Raw genomic sequence first — 12641 nt, forward strand, 5'->3', positions numbered from 1 at the left:
TCCAAGAGTTTGTGTAATATTAGAAGACATAGATGTTTCTAAAAATGGTTCTAAAATAAGCGCAAGTAGGGATAAAACTAATAAGTCCAGTGGCAAGTTACAACACGTTCACCAAGAAATACTTGTGACGTTGGATCAAACTGGTGACTGTAGTTTGAAGTATACAGCATACTACTTGTTTCAGTGTGTTCGGCGATTTTCCATTATTATAAAAAATTGGTGCACAGAATTTGCAACAAATTTTGTGTGAAAAATGAAATGAATTGCTCTAAAACACTTGGAAAAAAAAGTTTACAAGTGGTACAAGCTCTTCCAAGATGGCCGAGAAGATGCCAATGACGAACCTCGCTCTGGACGTCTCAGCACATCAACAACAGGTGATAACGTCGAAGATGTGAAGATAATTGTTTTGGAAAACCGCCAAATTACCTTAAGAGAAGTTGCTGAGGATGTTGGCATATCGGTCAGATCGTGCCACGGCTTTTTTTCAGATTTTATGGGCATGAGACGTGTGTCAGCGAAGTTTGTTCCAAAACTTCTCTATTTTGATTGGAAGAACCGTCGCATTAGCATCACTCAGGATCTTTTGAATGACGTCAATGATGATCCTGATTTTCTCAAAAGGAACATAACTGGTGACGAAGCGTGGGTTTACGGTTATGACGTCGAAATGAATGCCCAATAATCCCAATGGAAGCATCCCAGATACTCGAGACAATGCACCATGTCAAAGCATCAAATGTCAAAGTTTGGTTCCTTTTTTTTTCTCAATTAATGTGACGCAGTATATCATGAATATTTGTCTCAAGGTCATACGGTCAGTAAGGAGTATTACCTTGACGTTATGCGCCGTTTGCAAGAAGCAATACACTAAAAACGTCCGGAATTGTGGGAAAACAATTCATGGCTTTTGCATCACGACAATCATTCCTCAGCCACCATATTCATCGGATATGGCCTTCTGCTACTTTTTCCTGTTCCCAAAAATAAAGATTCCTATGAAAGGATGAAGATTTTCAACAACCGAGGAAATAAAAGCTGCGTCGCTGGTTGTTCTTAAGGGTTTACCGAAAAGTGTTTATGAGAACTGCTTCGAGGATTGGAAGAAGTGTTGGCAGAAGTGTATTGTATCTGAGGTGGATTACTTTGAAGGGGACAACATGAATATTGATGAATGAATAAATTATTTTTCATAAAAATATGAAGTCACCTTACTCTTTGAACACACACAGTACAATCCGTTGCACAGGCGGTCAGAGCTACTGCAAATTGTAAAGCAGGAAGCTGCAGCTCTAAGGAAGATCTACACAGCAGTCCACGACAGGATATGCTTATCTTTTACGGTTGACATATAATCACTTTTTTGTCTTTTAATTGCACCTGGCGTAGCAAATCCGAAAGACAACACAAAATTGGTGATTGATTTAGAGCCATGAAACGTATGTTCTAGCAGAGTTTTTGTATGAATTTTTATATCTATATTTTAGTATGTACTACCTATTTATTAGGCAGTGAGTTGCTGCCAGAAAACTCTCATCTTTACATAGCAGTTTAAAGGTAAACAGCTGAACAAACTTCCAACCCACTTATGTCACGACAATTCTGATTAAATCAACCTTCAAATAAATATTGAAATCTATGCATTCATTGTCGAAGTTGTGATGACATAGACATACAAAGACGTTGTTGAACTTTTAACACTTCGTACAATGGGGCAGCAGAGGGGAGGGCGCGCTAATCACATGTGCTTCTCCGACGCTCACTTGAAACCAAATAGTGCATTAAAAAAAAAAAAAAAAACAGACAGTACTACCAATCGATGAAGAGCTCTCGGAAATGACTAAATGTTGCACTCTGTTTATGTAGTAATATACGGCTATGCTCTGAACACTAACGGACCAGATTTTCAGACAGTCTGTACAAGAGTATTACTGTCTGTCAGTGTTCATACCTTTTCCCTATCATTGTCAAATAAAATGTCATTAAGAGTTCTTACAATTCAGCTACAAAGTATCAGGTATCTGCAAACACTGCTGTCAGAAAGCTTCAATGATTGAGGTAGTGAGCATATTTTGTAAAATGCTGAAGCATACAAAAAAATCACACTTGTCTTATAGTTTTGAACAAAGAGCTACAAATTACATTGTCACAAATTTCCAAGCAACCGGTTGCAAATGGAATTTAAAATTCTTGAACTAGTTTTCAACGCCAACTAGGGGCGCCTTCTTCAGAAGAAACTGTTACCTTACCTAACAATATCACAGGAAGGAACATTAATAGCAGGTAGGCATTAGAACAAAAAATTTTGACAAATTAAATTGCTTAAAAATGTATATGGTTAAAAGTAAATTTGAGCGACATCACTCTAGTTAAAATATTAAACCACGATTTAAATATTTTCCAGCCATCAATCTGCCGCAGGAGGGGTTACAGAGAAGGGGATTAAGTGACTGCTCACCCAGCCAAACGATCAGCAAGCTCATTACCTGGGATACCTACATGGCCAGAGACCCAAAGGGAGTCAATAGAACAAGCAGCATGGTAAAGATCAGCGAGACGGTCATGGATGGCCAAGACCAAGGGATGGCAGGAAAAACACCGGCCAATAGCCTGAAGGCCACTCATTGAGTCCATATATAACAAAACGTGGTTGAGTTGGAACCATGTAATAAAGGTAAGGGCTTGGGAATTGCCACCAATTCCACAGCAAACACCCCACATGTAGTTGGCAGGAGATGATTCTCCATGCCAACAGAGGACGTGAAGGCATATCCCCACACTATCAGCAAATTCAGAGCCAATGGGTTAAAAAACAGCAGCATCCCGAAACTCCCATAAAATTTGGCGGAAACAACAACAGAACACCATCGGGGGAACGGAATCTTTCTGACCTCGGCGGAGGTCCATCCAAATCCGGGGCCGAGGAACTAACCAAATGGGGGTGTTGGGGAGGGAACGTGGGAGTCAGGACAAAGAAGGAAGCTGAAAATCACGTCGAAGAGACGCAAGGTGGAGCCCAACCGGTACACATCCTTGGTCTGGGAACAGAAGAGAATAGGAAGGGTAAGTGGGAGAGGAACGGACAGCAACTGCATTAGAAACCAGAAGCTGGGGCTGCTGAACAGAAAGGGGGGGGGGGGGAGGGGAGTGATCCCAGCTTCAACCAGGAGACTATCAACAGGGCTAGTAAGGATGGCACCAGTGGCAAGACATATATCACAATGGTGGACTGGATCCAGGAGGTGCAGTCTGGAAGGAGCAGCCAAACCATAAACTTGACAACCATAGTCCAAGAGAGACAGCAATAAAGCCTGGTAAAAGTGGAGAAGGGTGGAGCGGTCTGCACCCCAAGAGGTGTGGGAAGCAAGCGAAGGACATTGAGTTTATGGAAATATCCTACCTTCAGAAGTCATATGAGCAGCCAAGTGAGATTGTTGTGGAAAAGAAGACCCAGGAAATGAAACTGTGGGAAAAAGGTAGTCATTGTGCATCGAGGTTCATCTCCATATTGGGGTGGATCATAGTATGGCGACAGGAGTGGACCACCCGCGATTTTAAAGGAGAGAATTTAAACCCATGTGAGAGGGTCATTGAAGGCACGCCATATAGCTCCCTTGAGCTGCTGCTCTGCAGAGGCCATTGAAGAGGAACTAACCCAAATGCAGAAATCATCCACATACAAAGCTGGGGTGACCAAAGGACCGGCGGACACTACAAGTCCATCCATAGCAATGAGGAAAAGAAGTACACTCAATACAGAACCCTGTGGGACGCCATTCTCCTGAGTCTGTGTAGAACTAAAAACAATATCAACCCGAACCCTGAATGACTGATGGAACAGGAACTGGCAGATAAAAATCGGGAGTGGGCCCAGAAGACCACACTCATGAAGTGTAAGAAAGATGTGAAGGCACCAAGCCTTGTGAAGGCCAAAAAATACTGCACCCAAATGGCGGCGCTGGGAAAAAGCCTGCCAAACTGTGGATTCCAAGTGAAGTAAATGATTGATCAGAGACCGTCCCTATCGAAAGCCAAACAGGTAATGGGACAACAGATCCTGAGATTCGAGGACCCAATTGAGCCGACGAGCTACCATCCATTTAAGTAACTTGATAACGTTTATCAGACTAATTGGCCCATAACTTTCGACAAACAGGGTGTTCTTACCAGGCTTAAGGACAGGAACCACGATGCAATCCCTCCATTGAGAAGGAAAGTCACCCTGGAGCCAAATACAGTTAAAAAAAAACCGAGAAGATGTTGTCGTTGTGGAGTACAGACGTTTAAGCAATTGGTTATGAATGGAGTCTGGGCCAGGGGCTGTATCATCAGAAGAAGAAAGTGCAGAAAAAAATTCACATTCAGTAAAAGGTTAGTTGTAAGATTTTGACTGACAAGGGGTAAAACATAAGGCAGAAGCTTCGGACTGCTGTTTCTGGTGAATGAAAGCAGCCGGATAGGAGGTTGATGCTGATACTGTTGCAAAATGGGTCGCAAGATGTTCCGCAAGAATCAACGGGACCATGCAAAGGCCATCTGGGAGGGTAAGGCCTGGGAGGGTAGAATGCCGAAGGCAACATTGGAGACAGTGAAGTGTAGCCCATACCCGTGACATAGGGACAGTAGAACTGAGGGTAGAAACAAAGTATTCCCAACACACCCATTTGCTCCGTTTGGTTAAGTAATGGGCTTTGGCACAAAGGCGTTTGAAGGTAATAAGCTTGACAGCAGATGGGTGACTCTTAAGATGTTGCAAAGCTCGACAGCAATCATGGATGGCAACTGCAATGGCCAGTCTCCACCACAGTACTTGCTGGCGGCGAAATAGTCTGGATGAGCATGGGATAGCAAGGCTAGCGGCGCGAACAATCGCATCAGACACGTCACAGAGGACGTCATCAATACAACCAGACAAAGAGGGAGGAAGAACGACCTGTGCAGTGTATAGAGGCCAATCGGCGCATTGGAGACACTAACAAGGTAACCTGTCCATCGGGGAACCAGAAGGGAGCAAGAGAATGAACGAGAAGTGGTCACTATCGCAAAGTTCGTCGTGTGGCGAACAGCGGAAAGGAGGGAGGGAGAAGAAAGAGAAAGATCAATGGCAGAGAAGGTACCGTGACTGGCACTGTGATGAGTAGTGCAGCCATAATTAAGAAGGCACAAGTCGTGGTCTATGAGAAGACCTTGACTATGTAGAAATGCACTGCCACATCAGTGTTGGTGAGCATTAAAATCCCCAAGGAGGAGGAAGGGAGGAGGAAGTTCCTGAAGAAGGGCAGTTAAGGCAGCAGGTGTAAGAGTCCTGTCAGGAGGGAGATAAAGATTGCAAACTGTGACCTCACAGTCAAGGTGGACCCTAACAGCAACCACTTCCAATGTAGTTTGAAGAGGAAACCACGTTATAGCAATATCCATACAGACAAACGTACAAACGCCACCAGAGGCCCGAGGCAGCCGACCCGATTTCGACAGATAGCATGGAACCCACGGAGGGTCAGTGAGTGGTCATCAGTAACATGAGATTCCTGTAGAACCACACAAGTTGCAGAGTAAGACGAAATAAGGGATTTCAACTCCGGAAGGTGATGGTAATATCCATTACAATTCCACTGGATAATCACAGAATGATGATTCAAATGGGAGGTGAACAGGCTAGAGTCAGTCATGCCACCGGGTCACCACCTGTCACCAACAAGGAGGGGGCGAAATCCATGAACAACAGGTCAGAGTCAGGTTGCAAAGGTGGGGATGGAACCTCTGGCGACGCCAGAGGCTCCTTGCCCTGGGACTTATGTTTCTTCTTCTTTTCTGTTTGAGATCGAGGAGGGCTGTGTGGCAAAAAGAAGCCAGCTGCAGCAAGATCTGGAACAGAAAGAGATGGGCGACCTGGGGATCCACAGACCATGGTTCTTGTGGTCGTCATGTGGCAGCAGATCTCTGGACTGGAAGGTGCTGGGAAGGGGGATCCTGGGAGGGGCGTCCTTTACCGGCAGACGCCAAAGTAATGGGACACTTCTATGGCTGGGGAGGGGGAGCGGCACCTGGAGGGGTGGGTGTGGGAGTCTCAGGGGAGGAGGAGAGGGGTTTCCGACGGGGGAGGAAGGGTGAGGAAGGGTGAGGAAGGGTGAGGAAGGGTGAGGAAGGGTGAGGAAGGGTGAGGAAGGGTGAGGAAGGGTGAGGAAGGGTGAGGAAGGGTGAGGAAGGGTGAGGAAGGGTGAGGAAGGGGGAGGAAGGGGGAGGAAGGGGGAGGAAGGGGGAGGAAGGGGGAGGAAGGGGGAGGAAGGGGGAGGAAGGGGGAGGAAGGGGGAGGAATGTAACTAAAGCATAGCTTTACGTCATGGACACAGGATGAAGACTTGCATTCTTGTTATAAGCCTCAGTGTAGGGACTTATACTCATGTATCTTCTTTACCTTCTTAAGAACTGGGCAATCCAGTGAGCGTGGAGAATGATTGCCATGACAATTAACACACACGGAAGGGGACGGGGGGGGGGGGGGCACGAATGCCCTCATGGGGTGGACGTCCAGTAACCACAGAAAGGGGCCTGGGAACAGTGGGAAGACATGTGGCCAAAACGCAAGCACTTAAACATCTCATAGGTGATGGGATGTACGGCTTCATGTCACATTGATAAATCATAATCTTGACTTTCTCAGGGAGGGTATCCGCTTCAAAGGCCAGGATAAAGGCATCAGTACCAATGCAATTGTTCTTCAGACCCATCTGAACAAAATGAACACCCCGCCATCAAGATTGTCCCTAAGTTCATCAGTTTGAAGTGAGGTCCCTGTGAAAAATTACACATTGAACCATATTCAAAGACTGGTGGGGGGTAATGGATACAGTAATTGTGTCGAGATGGTTACAGGAATGAAGGGCTGCAGACTGGGAAGCTGAAGCAGTTTTGATCAACAACAGACCCAACTGCATCTTGCTCAAGGTCCACTTCACCAAACTTGTCAATGTGTTCCACAAAAAATAAAGGTTTGGTTTTGGTGAAAGCATCCCCATCAGTCCTGGTGCAAACCATATAGCAGGTCAAAGGTTTCACCCCTAGCCAGTGAGCCTGACCCTCCTCCCAGGGGGTAACCATGGAAGGGAAGGCCGAAGGGGCAGAAGAAGCAGCACTAAAAGAATCATTTCCACGCAAAGTGAAGGCCGTAGAATAACGGCCTGAGTTCTGGACCCATATGCGTATCATTCGCGTAGTGTCCACTGTTATACCACCAACTCCGATCACGGGCTCTCCCTACGGGCACCACCCAGCCACAGCAAGGGCCGTCTGGCACAGCGGCCATTGCCGGGAGTTCCAATGCTGCAGAATGACAAGCAACCACACTTAGGCTTACATGAGGAGGGCACAGCTCAGGTATCAGAAGTGTGCTCGCTGTGTTTTCAGAGGGCTGAACCAAAAGGGTACACAGCGACCCCACCACATGGGCTGGCTACCATGCTGGCTATGCAACCTAGCTAGACAATGACATGAAGGAAACGGTAGAGGAACTAGGAGGGCACACGTCGGAGCCACTAGGTAAGGTGCTCTTCCCCAAATGGCTCACACTACGGAAGAGAAATTTAGTAATGGAGGTCAAAGAGGGGGGCCAGAGAATGCCAAAAGGATGAGGTAATTATGCAACAAAACCAAACTGCAAAGCCAACATAACCAGGAGGATAGCGGGGACAACATAAAAATGGACATCAAGAGGTGGAGTGGTGAGGGCGAATGGGAAGGAGCAAGGACAGGAAGGAAGGGAAAGGAAATGAAACACAGTCCAGGAAAGGAAGGAAGGCTGGGATAGCTCTGGGCCCCCGGAGCAGGTAGGGGGAGGGGTGGGGGGGGGGATAGTCAGGCAGTGGAAAAAACCGCTGCAATTCCACTGGAGGAAGACATCGTGAGACTGGGAAGGCATGGAACGTTCAATGAGACTGTTTACGCCTCAGGTTCACCTGCTGCCACCAACTTATTCCCTGAGCAGTCTATACCCATTTTGTCTGAGGGTCCGGTGGGATCTAGGTCCTCAGAAAACGACAGAATCTCCACCCCATCCTCAGATGCAGAGCTTGTCAGTAACGGTGGTGTGGGTGCTACCGCAATTTATTTGGTCTTAGGGGGTCTTCTTTTTGGATTTTCTCGCTTCTCCTTGGGTTTCTCTGGCTGGGAGGGCTTCACTGATTTCGTCTCTGGGACTGAGGATGATCATGAAGGTCTACAACAAGCTGCTTGTGGGCACTACAGCCACTGGTGGGCGTCATCTTTCCCATTAGCAGAAACCTGGGAAGGGAGTGACCCAAGGAACCCCTTCCTAGAGAGAGGAGCTGAAGAAGACTTGCGCTTCTGTAGCTGAAAAGTGGGGACTGGTGTCCCCAATGGTTCAGGGGAGTGCTCCCGAGGTAGGTGGTGCGAGAGCAACAAGGGGGGCAAGTACCCCCCCCCCCCCATCAAGGGGGCAGGTGTAGCCTTCTGGCTCTGAGAGCCGACTGCAATTCGCAAAACTGGTGGCGCCACAACTGTTCTCATAGCGGTGGTGTATGAGGAGGTCATAGCCACAGGATGTAGGTGCTCATATTTTCTCTTAGCCTCACTGTAGGTCAGTCGGTCCAGGGTCTTGTATTCCATGATTTTCCTCTCTTTCCATAAAATCCTGCAGTCTGGCGAGCAAGGTGAATGATGCTCTTCGAAGTTGACACAGATGGGAGGCGGGGCACATTGATTATTGGGATGTGATAGACGTCCACAATCCCGACATGTGATGCTGGAAGTACAGTGGGAAGACATATGGCTGAACTTCCAGCACCTGAAGCACCACAACCGGGGAGGGATATATGGGTTGACATGACGGCGGTAGACCATCACCTTGTTCTTTTCGGGTAAGGTGTCACCCTCGAAGGCCAAGATGAAGGCACCGGTGGCAACCTCATTATCCCTCGGACCCTGACGAACGCACCACACGAAATGAACACCTCGCCACTCGAAATTTGTGTGCAGCTCGTTGTTAGACTGCAAAAGAAGGCCCCTGTGGAAGATAATACCTTGAACCACATTTAAGCTCGTATGTGGCATGATAGTAACATAAACATCCTCCAATTTGGTACAAGTGAGTAATACCTGTTACTGGGCAGAGGATGCTGTTTTTGTCAAGACGGACCCAGATCACATTTTAGACAAGCCCTCTACCTCCCCAAATACGCTGCAAAAAGCTGTGGCTTCATCAAAACAAAGGAGTCCCTATCAGTTCTTGTACATACAAGGAACTGGGGTGAATAAGGTTTGTTGCCATCCTTAGCCTGGCATTCCACCCATAATGTGGCCAGGGAGGGGAATGATTTAGGGTCATACTTTCTTGCATTGTACTGCGACTTGGAGGGCGTAGAAATTGCTGGTGTTTGATCACCAGCAAATGATGACGTGGTACACTTCATCGCTTGTCATCCGCCCTGATGCCACCCACTCTGACCAGGGGCCCTCCCCACAGGTGCCACCCAGCTGCAGCAAAGGCCACCTGGCAGCATGGCCACTGCCGGAAGTCCCGATGCCCCAGGATGACTGGCATACATCGGGAGTTAACAGCACAGGCATCATCAGAGCGATCACTATGTTGTCAGGGGGTCTACAACCAAAAGGGTACATGGCAGTCCCACCACAATGGTCTGGCTACTCTGCTGGATATGAGGTGTCAGGAAGTCCAGGGTCATCATCGGTGCAAAAAGTGACACTGCGTAGTGCATGGTGGAAAACGCACCCAGGAAGGCATCCTAGCCCAAGAGATGGAGAATGAGCTGGACTGCAGTGTGTCGACGGGAAAATGGGCTAAAGATCTCAAGGCACTATAGACACAATGCACAATGTAAGGCAGCCTTCTCCAATTGGCTCGGTGTCCAGGAAAATTTTGAAAAATGGAGGTCAGTCCCTACAGGGGACCATCACATAAAGGCCGAAATGTGAGAGACTCCTTTTAGTTGCCTCTTACAACAGGCAGGAATACCTCGGGCCTATTCTAATCCCCAGACCCGCAGAGAGGGGGATACATATTGGCACAAGTCGGTAGTCTTCATGACTATGACAGCATGTATCCAACTGCTGCCAGCCACAACCTTCAAGCAGCTGCTATGTATATACTCAGTGAACATGTGTCTGGTTCTAATTAATAGAGGATTTAACATTAGCAATGAATGATGAACATATTACTGGCCCATTGTGGTCATGTACAATTCCAACTGACCAATGAATTAGGAGAAACAAAACATAATGTGACACTGACACACCAGATAAGACATCGTCATGCTACTAGATTGCTGAAGCTGCTGGCAGGTGTAAACAGAAGAATATATACACTCATAACTTTGAGAACTCAGTTTATCTTTATTATACTGTAGGTCTCTGATGTTGCTGACAGTCATCCTACAGGAAATGGCAACTACCTGAATTTATTACATTTTTCATTACAATGAAATTTCTTGATAACTTAGAGGGTCTCTGGTATGGCGAATACTACATCAAAAACCTTAAAACTTGTATACCTCTTATTGTTCACTTTGCTGAACAAGTGTGCCGGGAATGCAGCATAACTAAAAACACACACCTCAAAAATGATGAAAACTTTTGCATCCTTGTCACAAAATTTAGACCTATCATGGCTTTGGTGACCATGTGGAAAAAGTATATTGCATATCAGTAGCTAAGAAATTGTGGAATTACTTATAACAGGTGTGGGCATCTCAAAACCAAATATGAACAGAATCTGAGGCAGCAAGGTATGGACAATATCTACAAAATCAAGAAGGCAAAGGGGAATACAGATATCTGAAAAATGGGACTATCAGCAACTGCAGTATGATGAGCAGGAATGACCAGAGCAAAAATTCAAACAGAAGAAGACCATGTGTCTAAGGGAAATATAAATGTTGCTATTAAGAAAATTAAACATACCTTCGCAGAAACCAGAAGCACCTGCATGAATATTAAGAGAACTACCAGAAGCAAGCAAACAGGGCAAGAGTGATAGTTGTAAGGAACATACAAAAAGGCTGTACAAAGGAAAGAAACAAAACAATGTCAAGGACAGGGAAGATGAGGTGACAAGACCTGCTATACTGTAAGAATAATTTGAAAGGGGACTGGAAAGCCTAAGTTGAAACAAGGCACACAGACTGGGTGACATCCCGAAGAAATACTGAGATGCTTCGGAAACAGACATTAACAAAATGAGAACACCGGACATCCAAGATACATGAGACATGCAAAGTATTAGCTTCAAAAACACAACAAAACCATTCACCTGATATGCAAGGTATGAGATACCCAGAATAGCCTCTGACTTCAAGGAGAAAGTAATAAGTTGTTAAAATAATTTAAGGGACTGCAGAAGGATGATCTCAATAGCCACCAATATTTCAACAGAAGAACACACTATCATTCACCAGGCACAACTGCAGCAAGTAAACACTGTGTAAGGGAATTTAAAACCTCTATTTGTGGACAAATTCTGGAACGATAGCAAAGGCAACACATTATACACACTAGTGTATCACACAATCAAATATAACAACAAAACAATCAATTACTGACAATGTAATGTTAATAGATAAACAACAAAAAAATCCACTTGCTCTTGGAAAGGTTTAACTTTCGGAGTCAGTGGCTCCTCCTCCTGGCAGAAGAGTCAAAGGGGAAGGAAGAGGGCTGAAGGAAAAAGACTGGAGAGGTTTAGGAAAAGGGGCACTTGTCCAGGAAAGTCCCCCAGAACACCAGGTCAGGGGAGACTTATAGGATGGGAGATTACTACTGAAAGATTGTGTATGAGTTATTAAGAGTAAAAACTGTCATTGTATGTAACAGAGGTGAGCCGGGGATGGGAAAAATAGACATGCCAGAAAATGAGAGTTGTAAATAACTAAAATGGAGTGAAAAAAGGAGTAAATACTGTGAAGAAATGCTGAAATAGAAGCAATTAACATAAATTAAGACCAGGTAGTTGGCGGGAACCAGGTACATGTTGTTGCACCAGTTCTCACCTGTGGAGTTCCGATAAACTGGAGTCTGGGATAAGAATCCAGATGACACCTGTGGTGAAACAGTCACAGATATAATGACTGTCTTTTAGAGCATGCTCTGATATCCATTCACGCTGATTAAGAACTGGTTGGTACTTATGCTGATGTAAAAGGCAAAACAGTGTTTACATAACAGCTGGTATATGACGTGTCATTTCATAGGTGGCTCTCCCTTTGATGGTACATGTTTTGCCAGTTACAGGGCTGGAATAGGTGGTGGTAGGATGGTGTATAGGGCAAGTCTTGCAGTGGTGACAGCCACATGGATAGGAGCCATAGGGTAGGGAGAAGGGTGCGGAAGGAGCATAGCATCTGACAGGAATGTTACAGAAATTGGGAGGGCAACAAAAAGCTATTCTATGTGTGGTGGGCAAATTCCCTGACTGAATGGATCTCATTTCAGGGTATGATTATGGGAAATCATAGGTCCTTGGGGCGGAGGGTGCGTCTTTCCTAGGATCCATAAGCCCCTGGTTTGGTTTTGATACATTCATCACGTCGTTGCCGTATGGACTCATGGTGAGGCTGACCTGTTAAAATTTCTGGACACTCTAAATACCTTCTCCCAATTAAATTTCACATAGT

The sequence above is a fragment of the Schistocerca cancellata genome, unplaced genomic scaffold, assembly GCF_023864275.1.
Source record: "Schistocerca cancellata isolate TAMUIC-IGC-003103 unplaced genomic scaffold, iqSchCanc2.1 HiC_scaffold_1139, whole genome shotgun sequence".
Classification (NCBI taxonomy): domain Eukaryota; kingdom Metazoa; phylum Arthropoda; class Insecta; order Orthoptera; family Acrididae; genus Schistocerca; species Schistocerca cancellata.